This window comes from Hypomesus nipponensis, chromosome 17, assembly GCF_054491055.1.
Source record: "Hypomesus nipponensis isolate SF chromosome 17, ASM5449105v1, whole genome shotgun sequence".
NCBI classification, from domain to species: Eukaryota; Metazoa; Chordata; class Actinopteri; order Osmeriformes; family Osmeridae; genus Hypomesus; species Hypomesus nipponensis.
In genome coordinates this window covers 10,682,037-10,704,897 of record NC_140377.1, presented here as the reverse complement: position 1 = coordinate 10,704,897, position 22,861 = coordinate 10,682,037, and positions in this window count along the sequence as shown.

Below are 22,861 nucleotides of genomic sequence, written 5' to 3'. Positions count from 1 at the left end.
GAAACAAACAAACAAAATTCTAAATGTTTGCTTTTTTGGCCTGCACTCATCTACTATGTAAAAAAAATCTGAAAGTCAAAAACTGTTATGGTGAGGGTAATATTTCAGTTTTATAATTTTGAAAGTAAAAAAAGTGGCTTGCAGACAAAACCTATCATAAAATTGTGAGATTGAGATATTGTAAATGTCTTAATTATAAGTAATAGACATAGGAATCACCTACATTGTCATGTAAGATTTGAAAGTCTCTGATGAGGGATGCTAGCTGGCTAACATAATTATAATCGTATTAATGATCACAAAGTTAGCTAGTTAGTTAACTGTGAGCAGGGTTGGTTGGCACACTCATTTTGAAGGCATAGGCATTCAGTAAAATAAATGGTTTGCATGTGTCTGTGTTTCTCGTTGTGGGTGTGTGTTTGGGGCGGATGTGTGTGTGTAAGCCTGAGGTAAAAGTATGTATCAAACTTTTCATGGTAGGCTATTTTTATCATTATATGTTGCTTTCCTTAACATTCCAATCCAGTTAGGCAAAAATAATGTAAAACACATTCACATTTCATAATCTTAAATAATGTTTGAAAGGCAAATCCAATTTCACATTTGCTAGTTTGATCACAATCGCCACTAATTGTTAACTTAAGCTGTTACACACACACACAGCATTAATAGTGTGTGTTTGTTTCATTTTTTATATTACTAGGCTAAGCATGCACATGCTAACACACACAGAAACAGAAAGGGAGAGAGCGACAAGAAGACATTCCTAGTGATTAATTGTCTTAAAGTATTCTACTACACATTTAAAAAAAATATATTGGTTGCTGAATTTTTTTGTAACAATAGTATTTTAACATGATGCCAACTAACCCCATAATGTGTGCCAACCAACCAGCTTTGTAATTTTCAGGAACAGCAGTGTGCACATTTGCTACAGCACCCAAGGATGTGTTTGTCTGTGAAGCTGTGTGCATCCAAGTCGAAGCAAGTAATTAAAGTCAAATCATGAGCAGTGCATTTGTTAACAAGGGTGTCAAAATGCTATGAGGGCAAGAATTATAGTAGCATTAAGCTATAAGCACACTGGCACAGTTGTTCAATGTTCAGAGAGCACAGTTTGTGAGCCTCATAACAGCGAGATTTTTTTTTCATAACACAGAAAATGTCCTTTGGCTTGATAATTAAAGTATGATTCTGGGGGAAATGCAGAAAAAAGGGGAAAGCTCTCCAAGGCTTCTAGAAATGCAACTGACATTTCTTGGATGTGTTAGGCTCTTAGGCCCACCACTAACCCCACTAGTCTCTAACCCACTTTTATGAAATTATTATTCAAAAAGTATTCTTGTCTGCTGAACTTTCTCATGTTTGGAAGCCATATTGAAATTACCCTCTTTACTAAGCAACTCCCTTTGAAGTATAGCCTACCTGTTTATCACGTTTTGGATTTGGCTACTGAAATGACAAGCACAATGCAAATGCCTACTATAATTCCTTTTTATAAGATAAGTCACTGGTCATTCTCAATTCTTACAATAATTATATGAAAAGGTATTTACAAATGATTACAATGGATAATGTCATAATAACTTCCTCCTCCTGGTTAAACCTCTGCTATGAGGTACTCAAGATTGTACAGTTAATACCTGATTTGCCAGTGATTGCACCACATGCTTGTGACATATCATTAGCATCTCAAGCAGATTTGTTCCCTGTCAGTGGAGACTTGTCTGGCCTGTAGCCACCAAAATCCAGTCAACATCCCAATCTGTAACCCTGCTTGATTAATCATTACATAATCATTCATTTTGGAAAATGTGCTACTTAATGAAACTCCAACCAGACATGTTTATTAACCGAGATGTGATTTTTGATCAGATTTTAATTATCTGTTTTTGAGTGAGTTTTAACTGTACTACCTGGCTCTTCATCCATACCACTAAACAAGCACATCCAACCTTTCACACACTGATTCTGCCAGAGATAAGCTTACCAGGGTCAGTCTGCTACTCAACAAGACCAAATCGCACACACACACAGAGGCACATCCTTGCTTTTACACACACACACATTCAATTTAATACGCATCTTTTCAAACATACACGTAGATTCAACACACAGACACACGCATTCATACATAGTGTCCCAGTACGATTAATCTCTCATTGCTCTGACATTTACAGATCATCTGACTTTCATCAGGGAAGGGATCTGTGGATGTAAAGCTATTTAAGTGTTTATTTTTAGATTCACGCGCAGTGATTTATGAATGTGAATTTCCGGTTCTCCCTGGTCAGAGGTGAACCCATCTGGTTCAGGATCAAGGGGGAAATCAACGTTTTCCCTGAACAAAACACAGAAAAGAAGCTTAGTGACATTACTCTGTGTGGTCCCCAGAAAGAGCCCACTCTTTACGATTACCCAAGGAGTGAGTGAGACCATCTTTATATCTGACCTGTCTGTCAGGATATGCATAATGACATTACTGTGAAACAAATACTGTGGTCAAACTTAGGATGTTAGCTCTTATATTTTCTGTATTCTGCTTGAAGCTTTAATAAACAATCGATCCATTGATTTCAAATTGATTCTCGAATTTTATCTACAAACTTCTGATCCAGGATTGATGAATCTTCTGAATTTGCCTCCACAACATGATGTGATCATAGAGGAGTGTGCCAATGAGCAAGTGGCACAGAGCCAGAGACCCCAAGATCCCAGTCCTAGCTATCCAAGGTGAGGCTCCTCATGCTGGCCATGTGTTTCTCCAAGACCCCAGCAGGACATTACACTGCTGTGTGAAGCACATGTGCTTTGTGAAGCAGGTGCAGCCAGAGGTAGTGTGTGGGTATGTCTGTGCGTGCATGCGTGAGAGAGAGAGGGAGGAAGGAAGGAACAAAGGAAGCAAGGAAGGAAGGAAGGAAGGAAAAACTGTTTGAGGGATTTTATATGCATACTGGTACTGTATACTGTACCCTGAGATTTCCTTAGTGTGAATACAGCCTCTGTACCTCCCTCATGGTCACTCTCTGTGGCCATGTTGAATCGACCTGCTCCTCCTACTTGTACATATCAATATAGAGCCTCAGGCACAGATCTGGAAGTTAACTGCATGTACCTGTAAACATTGTAACCTGAAATATCATATCTGAAAGGAAACAAAGTGATTGAATCATAGAGACCAAGCACACAAACTGCCAGATCTTTTCACCATGTGATTTTCTGCACTATCCAATTCTGTACTAGTACGTAAAGTTCTAACTTGGCAAGAGAAACAGTGAATAATTCATGATGTGATCAATATTAGAGCATGAACTTCTATTTCAGACAGATGGTAGAAAAGCATTATCGATTGGCAAAGTTGGTTGTAAGGTGGACAGAAGTGGTTGAGCACTTGGCACAGATGTGCTCTGATGCCCTCTGTAGCGGCACCACAGTGCCTATGATTTGGTCAGTCTCCACTGCCTTGAGGTGTTTCAAGGGCAGTCACTGTTGTCAAAATAATTTACGTTTTTAACCAATATCAAAATTTAAAACAGCACGGAAACGGCAGCAAAGTATGATGCCATGCGTTTATTCGAATCCAACACAAAGTATTGATTCCAACAAACGTGAGTAGACCCCGTGGTCTGATTGGAATTTTTCTCCAGACATTTCACTTATATATTTACTCTATATTATTTTGTGATATTTTGCCATTTGTACGTTATAGTTGGTCACAGATGCATAATTGTTACGCCAGAGCCTTCTGCAGCTAATTGGCTGCCACGCTCGGCATCCCCGGAGTATTAGGACAATCGGTTACACCTGTGTCTTGTTTAGTTTTAGTATTTTTTTTTATATATATATATATTTTTTTTTTGTGTCTGTTGGTGGTTTGTCCGGTGCAAAGTCTTGATCTTGTTTTGCAGTTCAGTCCAAGCCTTGTTGAGTAAACTTCTACTGTTGCTGACCTCTGCCATGTACCAAACCTTGCCTGTCTGACCGTTCTAATAAATCTGCGCTTGGATCCAACCCCGTCTGGTAAATCATTCATTACTATTAATAATGCATTTCTCACACCATTGGTCTCTTACTCTAGGGGCTTCCGAATACAGTTGCAGAGAAATCAGGCCTGCTCTGGCCTTGAAGACCAGCTGCACTAAATTCCTGGGTGTAGGGTCGCCTTGTAGTCCTTGATATCTGGAAGTAGCCTATACACACATGCTGTTTATCAATCCAGAGAACGCTAGTACATTCTTTTGAAGAACGTTCTTGCAAGCGTCCTTGCGAGAATAGTCTTGCAAGTTCGCAAGAACTTCTAGAAAATCAGAAGCGTTCCTGCTGGTCAAGTCACCATCCGATGCATCCTCGATAAAAGGGGCGGATCAGGAACATTTCAGGGTATTTTTTGGCGTTCTTGGTGACTTGTGTTCGTTGGATTGGAACCGTACTCGGGCAATGAAAGATAACGTCAAATGAGTTCGCAAGAACATCAGAATGGAAAAAAACTTGGATTAATAAACAGCCACAGTCTTCTCTCGCCCTGAGCCCCTAAATATCCAGATTTGCACTTTGGGCTTAATATTGTCTACATAGTAGTGGCGATACTAATCAGTCAACAGCTTTGTGTCTGGTTTTCAGTAATTAGCGTTTGAAAGTAATAAAGATGATTACAGTAAGAGGTTCATTTTCAATCATATAATCCATAATCATTAAAAGTTGTTTTCTTTATGGCTTTAGGCTCCGGTGTTGAGCTGCTACTCCTCAGCAAAAGTGTCCTTGGTCCCAGGTGTGCTCTTCTGTAATATCAAATGTGTGCGTCAGAAACAAGGGTATTATCAAAGGCTCCTGAAAACAGTCCTGGCTCCCAGTGTAATTTATTTGAATTGTGAATCAAAAGAGGTTTTCTCTGACATGGGTTTGATCACTTTACTAACCAGTGTGACTTCAATTCAATTCGTAGCCAAAGGCAATTTCAATGGTTAATTATTCCACTCAGAATATCTTTCTTACTCCCATGGCATTAGCAGAACCATTAGAGCTTTGTAAAGGACTGTGAGACCTCACTAAGGTCCTCCACCAATCAAGACAAAACATTTGGTGCGCTATCCGAGAGCATGGGTGTGCTGATCACAAACAATCACACAAACACCTCCCTGTAAACCAATTCTCCTACTTCATATCAAACCTTCCAGTGTTTTCTAATGAATTCCCTCTACAGTCATGATGTTTGTGGGTATGCCATTGTGTGAATTGATGTGTTTGAGTTCTAATCACTGTGTGTGTACAGAATCTGTGTGTGTGATGACTCTCCTCACCATAATGAGGAGAATATCATAGGCACCATTGATATCTCCATGCAGAGAGAGCAGTAGTATGGGCCAGACCTCGTAGTAGTCCTGGCGTGTGGAGAACCCAGCACTACTCCTCTAACAACTCGCAACAACTCAGAGTACAAACAGAATTGTAAATCTACCGCACATCAAAACACTCAGAGACATGGATACATGCGCCATTGAAAATCTTCCCTCACACCCCCACTCCCTCCACTTCACCACTGTCAGTCAAACAAAGACAGTGAATTGTTCATGTTGCGGGTTTTGCCATTGTAAAAAAAAAAAATTGTGGGAGGAATGTAGCTCACAACGACAACCTGTCCCTTGTCTGAAACAGCTTTGAAGCAGAGTTGGTTCCGAAGAGACCGGGCCAAATCAATTGCCCTTTTAACTTGCTTTGGATACATAAACCTTGAGAGTTCTGGTGAATGGTTGCACTCCAGAGAGAAGGAACGGGGTGTGTGTTGGGGGGGGGGGGGGGGCAGAGAGAGAATGCGAGAGACAGTAATTAGTGAGTGCAAACGCTAAAAAGCACTTTGGCAGTAACACATCAGGTTCCCTGAGCGATCAGGGGGCTTTGGTAGCTAAACAGACGAGCTGCTCTACTCCTGTCTCAGACAAAGGAAGAGTGAGAGGCTTCGTGGGAGTGTGGTGTCTCGCCGCGTGTGTCTGTGGTAGGGAGGATGTTCACACAATCAAAGACGCTGAATTCCATGAGGGGTTTCATACTTTTGAAATTGTAGTTATTACAATCCTTTTGGGAGAGTAACCCTATTTAAATGAATTCACCTCACAGATCTTCACATGCCATCACACATATTAAGTCAGTGAGAGCCTGACAACTTGAAATAGCTCAAGTTGTTGCTGTGACCCTGGGCCTTGCACTCCTTTGCTGATACTCAGTTCATTACTGGGTACCCTGAAGCTGAGTTCTACAAGACAGAATCATCATTTCTTATTTGGAGGGGCTGTTCGAATACTTTGATGATGTATCCTTTCCTTCTCCTGAAAACAATCAATAGAAAAGAAGATGGGCAATATGCTGATTTTCTGCTTGGATTACATTGTTATACTGGATTGGTGATACCCTGATAGATTGAAGGAAGAGATTAATATTAGAAAATATTAAGGTTACATTCTCATTAATGAAGTATCCCTTTTCATTTAACGTTTTCATTGCAATTTGAAAGTCAGTGGACACAGGCTTGTCTGGTAGGTAACATTGCAGCTCATGGATTACCTCAATTTCAACACAGAGGGATTTTATTCTAATCACACTGTCAATACAAAAGAAATGTGGGTGTCTTGGTGGGGACTACATCAATGACCCATGCCCAATCACACCAAAATGACCAATATACTTTCAGCACAACACTCAAATGTCGCTGGCTGTGGCTCCAACTGCTACAAAGAGCCAGAGTGCATGTGTTGCTTCCAAAAGCAAAACAAAAAAACATTTAAGCAGGAATGTTCCACTTGGCTCTTTGTTTGTTACTGTGAGACTCACACCCAAGTCTTTCCCTGTGGACTCCTCACAGTTCATTTCTGTTATGAGATTCTCTCACAGGCTCACTGCAATATCTCAAAGCAATCACTGTTGCTCTTCCCTGGAGTGAGTGTGCACTAGTGCAAGATGTAGCAGCTGCCGAATGTCAATACAGAAGGCTTCCTGTACATGTGTAATTTGACTGTGAGAAAACACTGCAAATAGAGTCTGGTTAGGTCAGCTCCATGTTAAACTAGAGGGGATGTCAATTAGCATGTCTATGTCTACTAAATGAGGATCAGTACAAATTACATTTAAGACATGATAGATGTTTATTACAGTTACTTTGGAGATATTGGACCTCATTCTTGAACGCAGTTAAGAAGAATTTCTTCTGAATTGGATTTAGGAAAACATTTGGCATTCATGAAAGTTTCTCATTTGGGATTTGTTCTGAACCTCAGAATACTTTCCGAACTCGAAATAGCAGTCGTAAATCGTTGTCTCAAATGCGATTCCTTAAAAAACCACAAGGATCAAAGGAATCTCATTTAAGAAAACTCTGTGTTTGAAGTGGCAAGCCATTTTAACATTTAACCAATGAATTCTTGATATCCAAAAGGTTAAATGAGAAAACGGCTAATTGCCATAATAGAAATCCTTGGATTTAAATAATTATAATAATTAACCTTGCTTAGTGTGCACACTGTTAGATCCAGTGGAGAACAATTCCACCCCAGCTAACACATGACGTTGCGGCAACGTTGCCAGTAAGTGCTCAGTTGGTAACCCGCGACGTTACCTTCTGGCAACGTTGTAGCAACGTTATAAAGGGAATGTTGCCAGTTGGTCCCATGGACAACGTTGCCACGACGTCGTACCTTGGTCGGCGTCGTACCTTGGTATTTTTAGAGCTGTGGGCAACGTTGCCGCGACGTCTTACCTTGGTCGGCTCGTTACGTTATTTTTAGACCTGTGGGCAATGTTGCCACGACGTTGTACCTTGGTCGGCTGTTAACGTCATTTTTTGGTCCGTGGGCAACGTTGCCGCAACGTTGTACCTTGGTCGGCTGGTTATGGGGGGTGATAAGTGCCCTCACACACCAGAACAACACACAACCGTCGCTACGCCTGACATTCACGGACGCCACTATGTCAAATTCTGCAATGATGGACGCCGCTAGGACAAGCGTCTGCAATAATGGACGCCGGTACGACAAGCGTCTGCAAAGATGGACGCCGCTACGACAAGCGTCTGCAATGATGGACGCCGGTACGCCAAGCGGAGTGAAAACATTAAATCGTAGAGGAGAATAAACTGGGTTAAATAAGCCTAAATACAAAACTTCTTACCTAGTAACCAGTATAGCAACCATGACAGTTTCCTGCTAGCACGCGTAGCTATGTCAAGAATTTAAGGTTGGCATAGCGACGGATGCGTCCTTGCTTCGGAACAGCATTGTGACATCAGGTAGGACACTATTTGGCCCACAGAGCCACATGGAAGCAGCAGCATCCCCTGTGAAACCCCCTGCTAAGCACCCTAAGATTAGTTCTCACCAGGAGCTTCTCACATTAGAGAAGGAGAGATGCATGCTTGAAATAGAAAATGCAAAAAATTAAAAAGATGTCCTGTTGCTACAGAAAGAGGTCCCAACTCTTCAAAAGCAGAGGCTACTGGATCTAAGCCAGTCAAGAGAATTAGAAAGATTTTTGAATGAATTCTGAAACAGAAATTGTGTAATGTATTTGTATTTATTGGAGTAAAATGTTTATTTCAATCAAATTGGCAGTCCTCTTGTCTCGCTGTTGTTATTAGTTCCTCCCTGTATCGATGAAAAAGCAAGAAGCATATTAGTTAATAAGTATGGGGCAAGGTAATCTACAGTATAAGTGCACATATCAGCCAAAATATAACAATTTACTGCCAATACTGACCTTAATTACGCTGCAAAGTGGTTTCAATCATTGTTTTCCTGACAGCATTGCCATTTCCGTTTACAGCATTCTGCACTTGAGCAAAGATTCGGCTGTCATTTGTGGATCCTGGCCATCTTGCAACAACGTGTGTGATCTGGGCCATCACACACAACTTGGACATTAATTGAGCAGTAGCCCTTTCGATTCCAAAACAGTTCCCCATTCTCACCGCCTGGGTTGGTAATAGGAATGTGGGTGCAGTCGATAGCCCCAATTACTCCTGGAAAACCTGCTCTCCCATAAAATCCAGCTGTTGTCTCTCTCCTTGGTACAAAGTGAATGTACGGAGCCTTTAAACTTGTAATTGCCTTGGACACTCTGCTGACAATTCTGCAGACTTTGGATTTATGAACTCCGAAAAGATCTCCATCAACCATCTGAAAACACCTTGTAGCATAAAATCGCAAAGCTACTAGGAGCTGGAGAAGCGGTGGCACAGCAACATTCCTCTCACTTCCATGCTTGATTGCTGGTCCAACCTTCCCATTTAGGTATATGACAGACTCTTTTGTAAATCTGTACTGCTGTGAAAACTTGCTGTTGTCATAGAATTCAATTGGGTTTAGCCTATCTCTAATTTTCTTGCGAGGAACTCTTCCCTCTAACCCCATCCAGCAAAGATATGCAGCCATGTTGTCAATAAAACTGAGATAAACCTCCTCCAGGGGTGGTTTAAATATAACTGCTAATCCAGGTTTAGACTAGGTTTAAAATGACTTGTGCAACAGATTCAAATTTAATGTAGATTTAAATGGAAATTAAACAGAGCTTGCCAAAGGGTTAGATTTACCCCGGATTAATTGTAAATTAAGGTTAAACTAGGTTTAAAGTTTGGTGCAACTGGATTAAAAGACAAACTTGGTTTAAACCTAGTTTAAGAGTTAACCCTAATCCATGTTGGTGCAACCCAGCCTAAGAATCCTTGAATCCAAAAATCCAATAAGAAAAAGCACTGCATAACAATTTTGTGAGGTTTGGATACCATTTCAGGTCTCTTCTTGTTAAGAGTATTGTTGAACAGACCGGCCATCGCCATTTTCTGCAGCAGCAGCAGCAAGCCACACATTCCAGGAATTGTTTCCAAGGTCGTCAAGTGACTGAACATTTCCAACGCCTTACACATTGTTTGCTTACAGCTTTGCAAACCATTTCCAGTAAAAGTGAGGAGGCTGAAAGCAGCTATGGGAATAATTGGTCGGAGGTTGTGTTTTGATTCAAGTTAGTCTATTGCACAATGCATATTCATTATACGTTGACAGGGAACACATCCTTGAATGGCTCGTGAATTGGAACAACTAGTGCACAGTGCCCATGATGCACAGTGACACACACACAGATTCCTGGAAATAAAATATAATCAGTTTTATTTGTATAGCCCTTTTTTACAAGCAATGTCACAGAGGGCTTCACATATGCATATGTTGAAGGTGCGATCAATCAAACATTTGTACGAGCGCCGTACGCACACTTCTAGGAGATTATCCTTGATAAATCTCACTTGTTCTTAGTCTTTAAACTCGTGCACGAACACAAGCATTTGCATACAAAACGCCCCATATTATCTAAATGAGTTGAATCACCACCAATAAAAAGGGAGCTAACAAGTTCAACTTAGCCTGGCTGCCAGCCCAGCTTATCCCTGCCCACACAAAAATTTGGTCGGAAAGTTGGGTCTGGGGGGGCACGTTTGGGGAAAAACTATGTCTGAACAGGAGCTGTTGAAACACGCGTCGCCCCATATAGTCACAGCCCAACGGAGAGTTATCAGACTCATATTCTGACTAGAATTATGAGTATGACAACGTCAGGCTAGGTTAAACTAGAAATTGCTAATGAAAATGGAGCAAGAAAAGAAACGAAAATATTTTTTTGCAAAATGAAATTGAGGTTTTAGTGTCAGAGGTTGAGTGCAACCACAAAGTTTTATGACACAAATAATGACACAAATAATAGGCAGAAAAGGAGTTTGATGAGACCAGCCTAGGGTCGGTGGGAGGACAAGCACTCGGACTACGCTTTGGCCACAAAATGTATAAGGTACGGCAGAGCCTTTTCATCTGGTAATTCTATGCGTGACCGAGTGTGAGTTTATACCCGCAGGCCTGGTAAGTCTCTCTTTCCAAAAAACCTAATTCTTTTAATTAAAGTTAAAACCGTTAGTTTTGGTTATAAATATAAACCATTAGTGCGCGCAGGCCGGAGTCTGATGCAAACGTATTTGTATGTTTGTCTATATATGTTGTTTGTTTTGTAAAACCATGGAGCCTAGAGAGTGAATGATTAATAGGTTACATTTGTTGTAGTCTGTTGGCTCCCGGCTGGTCTAAGTCAAGAGAGCGACTCCCTTCAGCTGGTCTAAGATGGGGGAGAGACTCCCAACTGGTCTAAGTAGAGAGTGAGCCGGCATTTTCCTTTGGGGGGAACGAAAGTACTTTGGAAAAATAAATAAATAAATAACAACTGCTTGGGTCGTTGGAGGGGCGACAAATAATAGAACTGTCCAGAACCAATGCTTGTAAATTTGCTTGTATACTATTGCATGAGTAGATTTTAGACAAAAGTCATATAAAGTGTTTTATAGCAGGTTGTTGAAATAGAGAGAATAGACAAAGTGACCTGCGCTTTGCACAGCATTATAATATAGGTAGACCGCTGTCAGAAAAGGGGAAGCGGGTGAAGGTAGAGGCTTTGATTTTAAAATTGATTGGAGCTGATGAGAGGCGACTCACAGACTCCCCAAGGAAGACACGACTGGTAGACAGATGCTGTCCGTTTTCTCAGACGGGGTAGCGGGTGAACAGACTAATAAATAATAGATTTATGTAAATAGTTGAATATTGTCTTATAGTCCACGTTATTTTGTAAGGATTTTGTAAGTGTAGTTTATTTTTTAAAGTAACGGCAAACCAAAGAGCATTTGGAGACTTTATAGAGAGCTCAAATAAAAGTGTTATTTGTACTAAAAAGACGGAACAGCATATTTCTGATATATTAGAGATACGTTGTTTTGCTAGAATGTAAGTGTTATATCACGGGAAACGTAGAAAATAGGCTGATATATAAGTGTTTGTTTCCAACCCAAAGTATAAATATTAGTTTAAAACTGCAAGCTGCCCCGCGGGTTAAAATTGTTTCCCCTTAACCCGAATAATTGTTTTTTAGAGAGAAAAGCCTGTAAGTCTCTGGGAATTTGTGGAGTCCGTTCAGCTTGAAAGAAAGCAGACAGCAAATCACCATATAACTCCAAACAGGAGACAGAGTGGGATTTACGGGGAGAGAAGTCTGGAAGAATCGGTAAAAAAAATAAACAAAAAAACACTTTTTCTCTGCCCCAGACAGAACATCACAAATTTTTAGATAAAGACAGGGAATAGTTTTGTGTGAGCCTGCGGAAAGCTCAACTCCAATGTTTCATTAGTTTCTTAGGTCCTAAGTTGTGGGGAATGTTGGCTGAAGTCTTAAGTGGGTGGGTGATCGAATATATTGCGGGGCTGGAAGAGACGGCTGGTGTGGCAGGGCTCCAGACTAACTTTTTTTACTAGGAGCACAGTAGCCCCTGACTGAAAATTTTAGGAGCACGAGCTAAAAATGTAGGGGCACACCTTATACTGACCTGCAATGCATTAATTAATGTAACTAGAGAGGGTAAAATTCAGTGCCAATTTTAGACCCTTTTTAGGAGTGCTCAAGCACCCCTAAATTTAATCTCTAAAAAGAATAATATATATTTTTATATTGTTTATTATAAATTGATGCTGGTAGTTCATGAAGAAAAGGACATCTTTAGTTTTTTAATTCATTCAATATTTTGCATAATAATACATAAATGTATTAATTGTTATCCAGTGAAATTAGGGATTTATATTAGCAAGCGGGTTTACGTTTAGCACTTTTGCAAGGCACTGTATTCATGTCACATTCTCATTGGGGGCTGAGCACCCCTAAAGGTCTGATCCTAGAATCGCCCCTGGTACAATTTTATGGGGAAATTGTGGGGTGTGCCTGCATCGGATGCAGATGGATCCGTTTTTTTTACAACTCATCTACAGCGACGCACCATAAGCTAGAGTTTAATACATTATTTAATGTGACATTACGTACTGTACATGCAAGTCTTAGCTAAATGACTTAAATGTATGATGCACTTTTCGATCAGTCCTACGACACCACAATACGATACTTTCTGAGTATAACAGCGCAACAGCTCAAACACAGCCAGGGATACAGTAGCAACGCTAGTGCTAAATAAGTATTTAGCTGCTCAGCTCCATGACGCCGAGTAAGAAGAGCTATTGAAACGGCTCACCAAAATAACGAAGGGGAACCCACTTGTCTGGCAGATTAAGACATGTTCGTAGGAACCTAGCGAAAAATAGCCTCAACTTTCCTGGACTTTTAGCTATGGTACATATGCAGAAGGAACGCTGATATCGCTGTCTTACTAGAACGTCGTATCTATGCGTCGTTGCTAACGTGTGCTGACATTGTGCACACCCAATAAATTCGAAATTTGTAGGTTGCACATGCACGAGTGCTTGTAAAAAATGCTGCACTGTCTCAAAAACTGGTTGCAAAATGCGACCATTTGGTTGCAGTCCGGAGCCCTGTGTGGGGAAGTCGAAGCTCAGCTTCTCTCTGCCAGCTTTTCTCGCTTAGCCCTCCGACCCCAGGTCTCTCTCCCTCTCTCTTTCGACCACGCCCATCTTGCTCTCCCTAGCTGAGTGGTTTAACTTGGTTTAACTTTAATTTGAATTCTTAAGCAAAAAAAACATAGCCTAGAAATCAGTTGACTGTTACAAATATCCATGAGGACTGCTCTTGGTCGCCTAAAGCGTTCCAACAGGTAGCCTACTTGTCGCTCTCTGCAAATAAATCGGTATGGTCAAGGAAGATGTGTTCCCTCCACAGGGATTGCTCCGCAACATTTTGCAGCAGCAATAAATACGCCATTGTGTGGTGTAGTCCTAGTGTGCGGAAAAAGCCTACTTTGGGCCTATAAATACAGTGATAAGTTACGTATTTGATGGCAAAGTTCCCTGTTAACATAATTGATTTGAATTGAAGGAAAAGCAAGGCTAGTTTACCGTTTTTTGAATGACCCATCTCAGAGTAGCTTTATAGAATGTACGGTTACTGTATTTAAAAAAAAGAAAACAGAAATAATTGCTGCAGTAAAGGCTTCATTTGCAACAGGACAAGAAATATGCAATATAGCTTCCATTTACAGTATTACCCTAGCTCTGGCCCTTCTCTGAGCCCACCACACATTCTAACTCCTCTCCCTTGCCCCACTCCTCTCTCTTGTCCTGGTACTTGTCTCCCTCTCCCTTGTCCTGGTATTTGTCTCCCTCTCCCTTGTCCTGGTACTTGTCTTCCTCTCCCTTGTCCTGGTACTTGTCTTCCTCTCCCTTGCACTTGTCTCACTCCTCTCCCTCTCCCTTGTCCCACTCCTCTCCCTTGTCCTGGTAATTGTCTTCCTCTCCCATGTCCTGGTACTTGTCTTCCTCTCGCTTGCCCTTGTCCCACTCCTCTCCCTTGTCCTGGTACTTGTCTTCCTCTCCCTTGTCCTGGCATTTGTCTCCCTCTCCATGTCCCACTCCGCTCCCTTGTCCTGGTACTTGTCTTCCTCTCACTTGTGCAGGCATTACTGTATTCTTACGTTCTTTTGTTGCTCTATATTGTTTTTTTCCCACACCAGATCAGCCCAAAGAGGTTCTCTTTACTGTCTATATGGTCATGCAATTGAAAGAACCTCAACACCTGAGTGTTTCCTAGTTGGGAATCAGCTGTGATGTACAGTATTTGCATAACTTAAGCTGTTTCTCAGTAGCAATAGAATAAAATACAGGGGATATATTTGTGTTTCAATTCACAATATAAACAGCTGTTCACTTTGACTTTAGACAATAATTTAGGTTTTGAACATGATGTTATCTGTTTTGCTGACAGTGTGAAAGCATTGGTAAATTGGGCAGTAAAAATCAATTGTTTTGGTCTTGTTTGAGCTTGTGTGTAAAAGAAGTTCAAGCATTTAAAATGTGTGTTTACTCTATGCATTTTGTGTCAAAGCAACAAGAAATGTGTTAATTGTACAGCCTACACAGATGGATGATGTGCTCGCTGTGTTAAGAGTTTAGGAAACTTGTTAAAGGTATTGAAAAAACGTTCATAGCGATTGTAAAATACTGTATTTATATAGGCCTAGCACGATTCATACACAATGGAAATTATGAGCAGAAGTTTAAGTGTAGTGTGTATTTATTAAAACAAAAACAAAAAAGTGAAAAATTATGACAATTATTAGTTGGAAAATAATAAAGGAGAGAAATATTCCATTTTAAATTAGAACGGACGAAAAAGGTATGACTGTTTATTTTGCGCAAACATGTCAGCTCTCAATTGTGTGTAAGAGTGCTCTTGGGTGTGTGTAAATTCTGTTCTTACCTAAGAACAAATCCCAAATAAGAAAACATTGGTGAATGCCAGAATCTTCGTGAAAACTGCGTAAGTGGGGTTTGAGAACAAATTTGTTCGTAAGAACATTTGGTGAATGAGGCCCACTGTTCTCGGAACACATAGTCCATAATATCAATAACTACAGAAAAGAACAACCGGAAGGGTAAGAACTGAACAAACAACTTGCCAAAAAGCTAACACAACTACAGAGAACTGTGTAAGCAGAATAAGGACAAAGCCAAGACACAACACCCGGTTATACCAGCACAGACCCAAGTACCTGAGACCCCTACACCCCAGGCCCCAGTGATGTTCCAGCCACCACCCCAAACTCCTGCTCCACCAGGACCTGTGCAGGCAGCACTAGTGAACCCCCCAGCTAACACCCAGCCACCAATCCAAGTCCATGGCAGCCCCTATGACAACTATCGAACCTGGAGGGGAAGAAGTGGACCTATGCAACATGGAGGGAGACCCCGTGGGGGAGGAGGATGAGGCCCAGCCCCACAGCAGGACAGACAAGTGCAGCCCAACCCCAATCTGACTGACAATCAACAAACAAGGGTGTGCTGGGGATGTGGACAACAAGGACACTTCAAAAAAGACTGTCCATCAAACCTGTTTTTTGGGCCAGCTGCTGACTGGCAATAAAGGTGCCCAGAGGAGGCTGAGGGGGAAAATATGTCACCCTTAATCTGACTACCATCACAACAGAACAAAAAGGAAGAAAAAGGCTTCAAGCTCCCCCTCCCAAGTTCATCTATCCAAAGGCTCTTCTGGGATAACACAGGTGATACTAGCAACAGAGCCACTCACAATGCAAATCGAAGCTATTGAAATTATTGTAGGCGCCTCTACTGTATTCAGCACACTCCCATCAATCTATTAGGTAGAGATATTCCCGGCATATTTAAACCCCACATTGCGTGTACCCAACGCAAACTTCAAATACGTTGGAAAAAGAACTACCAAATGGCCACTAATGAATGTAACAGCACAGGACCACCACAGTCAGACACCACCACTAGCATACTGACTATAATTGGTACCTCAAGAATCTACACTGACCCACTTATGGAAAATTAGTGGCAAAACCAAGACTACTACAGATGCCAATCCACTGCACTCTTCTATATGACGAAAATCAAAGCCGCACGGACTGTGCTGACTGCTGGATGGAACAGATCGATAAAAACGGTACTCTATCATCAGCCAGGATATCTTTGTAGGCCCTGAAGGAGCAGCCACAGCCATAACGTTCCTCCCAGAACTACAAGAATGGTATCAAGTACAAAATTCTGCCCCACTTACATTAATGACAACTGAAGGACATAGATCTCGTGAATTAGGACCAATAATAAGAGTAGTTTTACAGGTATAAGAATGGAGGCCCAAAGATAATACACATATCCCCTGACATACGTTATTATAGAATTTCAAGAAGGTTGCAACGTAGGGACAGCGGAGATTGTAGTAGTAAATATAAAAACACCAACAAAACTATGTAAATGTAAAATGTAAGAACGTAAGGTAATGTCTACTTTGAGAGCATGAACATTTGTTAGGACAGATACCCCCAATGTTATGGTACCCTATCAGCAGGGGCGGCCTTAAGCATCTGGGGGCCTGTTTCAATAACTAATATGGGGCCCTACCCACACAAAACATAAACATAATAGAGCAGAAAAAGTAAGGATTCCTGTTGTTTGCATCAATACATTTTTATTGCGTGTACTTTCAGATAATAGGCAGCGCAACATATAAATAATCCAACCTTATTTGATTAAAACTAAGTTATACACAATTATACAACGTTTTACGTTTGAATAAGCCTCGCTCTTTCACGCACTTAGCAGTATTAGCGCAGTATATTTTCAACTGTCTGGGCTCAGCTGACTTAAAAAAAAACCCTGCTCAAACATCCCCTCAACTTGAAGTATTTAACAAAAGCAAAAAAAAGTGTCTGACCTAACCAAACTATATACAACGATGCTCGAGGCTCCGCGTTACTTCAGCACCATCATGGATGCAGCTCACCGGGCGGCGGGCGTAGATTTCACCTCAGCCCTTTTTAGAAATCCACCCTTCTGTGTTTGATTGCTGAGAATGCCCTAATAAGTTAATCTTTGTCCAGCGATTTTTTCACCTCGTGCTCAATTGATATCTGAGCGAGAGCTGACAGCTGCTCCTGGAGCATTGTTGACCTCAGGTGTGTTTTTATTAACTGCAAGCGAGAGAAACTCCTCTCTCCGCTTGCTACAGTCACAGGCACTGTCATCATGAGTCGGAGAGCAATGCTGAGGTTTGGATACAGTTCAACTAAGTTGTTTCTGTAAATGTAGCTCACAATCTGCAGGCCAGTGGTGTCTTTTGCTGGCACTGCAGTGACAGCAGCCGACACCTCGTGCACAAGGTCCTCAGCGTCCACATCGCCGAGGGTTTTTTCTACATTTGCACAGCTTTCTATGAGGGTGTGACTTTCCACGGCCCTTTTCATTTCCTCTCTTCTATACATGAACCGAACCAGACCATGAAATGTCTCCATCAACTTGAAGCGCTTACTAGTGCCTGTAATGGCAGAGTCCACTAGTGGGAGGAAAACATCTCTCCTGAACTTTTCCTCGGGTGTCACTGTCAAGAAAGGATCCGGATTTTGGGGCCCGTACGGAAACTGGCATTTGGGTTTTCGGCCTTGTGTAGTGGGGAAGACCATTGGCATCTCCATCTCTTCTGCGATGTCTCTAGCATCTGTCTGGGCGGATGAAAGGCCATTTTCTCTGTATTCCTTTAGGAATTTAAGAACATATCCCACCTCGTACTGTAGCACATCAATCCCAACTTGTGGGCTCTGGAGCAGCTTGCTGACACCATTAGCCTCATGTAGAATGTTGTACCAGATGATGACAGTCAGCGGGAATTTCCAGCTCGTTATCTCCTGTTCAAGGCCTCTGGCAGCAGACGAGGTCTCACTGTCATCTGATAATAACAATAATGTTGTTTAGGTTTTTAAAAGGTTAAAAACACCATAATAATATATACACCGTCTATCACAAAGCAAATTAACATACTTGACTCGTATACATACCTTTTTTTGTTGCATGATCGACTAGTGAGAGAAGAGCTTCGCCAACCTCAGAAAGCTGATACCGCAGCACTTTCACACTTTCCACAAGGCATTCCCATCGCGTCTCTATGTGGAGGAGCTGAAAATGGTGTACAGACGTTGCAACACCCCAAAGAAGCTCACAGACTCCACTGTTGACTTTGCAGCATCTACAATGACGAGGTTTAGACTGTGGCTGGCGCATGGCATGAACAGTGCTTTTTTGTTGATGTCAAGCAACCTTTTCTGCACACTGCAATTTTTTCCCCTCATGTTGCTACCGTTATCATACGCCTGTCCCCTACATTTTTCGACCTCCAGGCCTAACTTCTCCAAATGCTTCAAGAAGACACCTGTTAGCCCTGCGCCTGATGTGTCAAGCACTGGTAGGAAACCGACAAAATGCTCTTCAACAGTAGCCCCGACACTGATTTGGCACTTGACAAAGCGCAGTGTCACAGAGAGCTGCTCTATGTGTGCAGCCTCCGGGGTGCAGTCTATTATCACAGAGTAGTAATGGGATTGTTTTATTCTTTGTATTATTGCTTCCACTGTCTTGTCTCCAATAAGAGTGATCAGCTCATTTTGTATCGTTTTCCCCAGATAATGGTCAGCAATCTCTTTTGTCTCTGCTCGTCTGACATGCTCGCTCATCACTGGGTCAAACTCTGCAAGCAGCTCCACCACACCTAGAAAGTTTCCATTGTTTGCTTCATGTAGGTTGGAATTGTGGCCACGGAAAGCAAGGTTTTGTTCTGCAAGGTGACAGACGATGGCAATTAACCTTTTCATTACGTCGTTCCACTGCCTTTTCTTCAACATTTGCATTTCTTGGTAGGTATTATCAATGGTACTGTGCGTTTTTACAAGCTTCTCCAGCTCGCGCCAGCTGTCCATATTGGCACGGTGTGTATTAGATTTTTCATGATCTTGGAGTGTGAGAGACAGTCGTTCCCACATTCTGAAATCTTTGTGAGTGACACTACTCGTCCGCTTGCCAAATAAGGTACAGCAGAAAAAGAAGACTGAATAGGATGATTTAGAGTACACTAACCATGACCTGCGTATCTTTTCTCCAGTTTTCATCTTCATGAAATATCTGTCCTTCGCAAAGCGGCGGTGTGATACGCTTTGTGGGAAGTTAAATTCCTCTATTTGAGCGGGACCGCTCCTAACAACATCAATTTGTTGGTCATCGGCAATATGCTCTGGCCAGCACCCCGGGTCTGTCTCTGTAAATGGGGCTTTCTCCCTGGCATCTCCCTCATCTGTCTCAGGGGTAGGAACTTCATCGTCATGTTCTTGTAACAATATCTGGTCATTATTATTGCCAGCAGTTTGAGTTGAAGACGTATCTGTACTTTGGCTAGCATCCGGCGATGGGGGTTCGGCCGCTGCTGTCGCTAGTAGGGTTAGAGCTACTGGTGCTGGACCAAAGAAAGAGGTCACTTTTGGTAGACTGACTAAAACTTTCTTTTTGTTGTCCAATATCTTTCTTTTTTCAGCACTACTGGCATATGTACGTTTCATTTCCTCTCAAACTAACATTTTAACCTAACTGCAAAAAACGCAAAGGTATAAACACATAAACGAGCCTACGGGTACTTCAGATCATAGATATATATAAAGGCTTCAGATCGCTTAAGCCGGTCGCAGTAAACTTCGCCATGGTAACCATGAGTTCGACAAATCAGAGAGACCTCAGTCAGTGTTGTTTTGCTTAGGATTGTGGGTAATGTAGTATAACAGAAGATCGCAAATAACAAGGTTATTTTTCATACGGACTTGTGGCTTTTATAGGAGCAGAAACCTTCGTTTCACAACCTCGTAGCTCGATTTATGCTGGTCTGTTTGGGGCCCCCAAATTGAAACGGGTGAAACATAGGTAAGGCCGCGTCTGCCTATCAGTACCCACTCCGCCACCACGCTATAGACGGGATTAGACCCCATTTAAGGGTCTAGTGAAGGCAGGAGTCCTGATAGAAACAAAAAGCTCCTGTAATACACCCATCTTTCCGATAAAGAAGCCACATTCTAATGATTATCGATTGGTACATGATCTATGGGCTATTAACTCCATTGGAGACGTACCAAAGGCGATTGTTCCGGCTCCACACACATTCTTGGACAGCCCAGCTGTGTTTGATCTATGTAGGCCCAGGACCTGCAGAATCTGCAGGTTACCAGTACCGTTATCCAGTAGGCTACGTAAAGTAAGTGAGATAAGTTGTAGTTTTGTCAGATAACAATAGATTATCTGGGCAGGCAGCTTAGTGGGGGTAAGGACAGATAGCCTTGTCACAGAAGCCATAGCAAAGGCACTGAAAACCTTAGATAGTAGGGTAAATGCTTACCTTGTTGGGAATGGCGGCATACAGTAAATCATAGATTTGTAATTATGCCCTTTGCAATCCCTATTAATCGATTTTGTATGTTGCAGAACGATCTGGATATGTTATTGCTCTATTGTTGCAGGACACGCTGATAGGGAAACAACCTATTACTGTACAAAACTAGATACGTAATGTAGACGCAGGACTTCCACCCTGCTATCAGGGACTGGCAGCTGCTGTTTTTGCTTTCAAACAAGCATCATCAGTGACAATGGGTCACCCAGTGACTTTCGACACGTCCCATCAACTATATGCCTTACTCACAAGGCCACATTTTGTTTAACACAGGCCAGAAGAACTGATTGTGAAGTGATACTGTCTGCTCAAGAAACAATCATTCAAAGGTGTGGCACGGTGAACCCAGCAGCTACCACTCATCTGTGTTCATGTTACTGATATATTAGCTATTAAGAATGCGCATGGCAGTGACCATGGCGCAAGGGGGGAGGTTATGTATGGTGGTTGCCATAATTAGCAACCACAGTTGATAGAGTCAGGTGAATGCGAGGTATGTGCACATTATAATGTTAGGAACATTTTCTGCTCTCATTTCACCCATTCCAACTGCAGACGGACCCTTTAGGCATCTGATAAAAGAATATGTAGACAAGATGCCACATATAGGAAGACTGAGATACATCTTGGTTGGTTCAGTAGATGTGTAGAAGCAATGCCAACTACAGGTAGCAAAATATCTGTGTAGAAGAGGTCTTTCCAAGATTTAGGATCCCAAATAGCGAACCTACAGGTGTAGCCGAAACATTAAAATTGGCATTAAAATAGTTAAGAATCAGACAAAGGTCTGGCTGTGTCACTAAGGACAGTCGAGAGAGCCAACAGTATTTTGAAAACCAAAGTAGCAAAGAACATGATAAGTTATGTTAAGTTAAACTGGGTACAGACCTTACCACCGAAACTAATGGTAATGCGCCCGAGTGCTAACCTCCTAAGTACTAACCACCTGAGCACTAACCACTTAACATTTATAACACTGCATGCAAAGGAATTGGAAAGGGAGGTAGTGTTTCAACAGGCAAAAGGTGCCACCAAGGAAATGGAAGCAGAGGTTCCAGAAAACCAGCAGAGGTTCCAGAAAACCTGGAGACTGGGTCTACGTAAAGGTGACGATCCCAACCGGCTGAATGACCAACAACCCAGACCGCCGGCAGAGACCCATCTCCGCCAGCCCTACTGGTCCAAGCCCGGTGCGGCCACTACCTTTCAGTTCACCAGGACCATCACACCGGAACCAGCAGCTCGATGACCCAGGACGTACCAGGCTACTATCCAATGACCAACCACCACCTCCAGGAGTCCAGACCGTGGCAATGTAGCAGAGGGTCGGAGGAGGAGAATCGGGAGGAGAATCCCGGGTGGAGACACGGATGATGACGCGGATAACAACACGCTGCTCACCAGACCCTGGACCGTTGAGACCACACAGTGAATTGGAGACACGTCACTTGCTAAGTTTAAGAGCTTCCAGAAAAGAGCGTCCAAGAAGACATCAAAACGTCAAGATATTGCAAGAAACGAGAGGACGAGCACTACTACGGCGGAGGTGTCACTACAAGGAAAAAGAGCATCAGAAGGATGAGGTGATGGCACTTCAGCACCAGAACCGGGTGCTGACTCGCGAGAATAAGGGACTGAAGATGACGATGGGTGGCTTGCAGCGACGTTGGGGAAACTATCAACACATGTACCCACCTGGCCCGCCATTACAAGATTATTACACTTAAAAGTAGTTGTACTTGTTCTCCATCACCATTTAATATAAGTCACAAAGTATCAAAGTAACACACCAGTATTATGTATTGCATGGAGCGCTACCTCACTGTCTCAATTCATTCAAATTCAAATATATGTAATTTCCATGTTCCTGTTCCCCTTTTTGTTTTGTTGTCAACATGTTATGTTGTTTTGCTGTCACTGCAGCCTTTTGTATTGATGTAATTGTTCGGTTTGTTTGTCTTGTTCAGCGATGCCCTTAAAGTTTAGGCCCTCAAAGGATGCAGGGTTATGTGGGATGGGTAGAGGGGTTATTGTTAACTTACGCCTGCTGTAGTAAGTGTACTAGGGATGCAAGATCCCGTTGCCCACTACCCCATCATATGACCAACAGTCC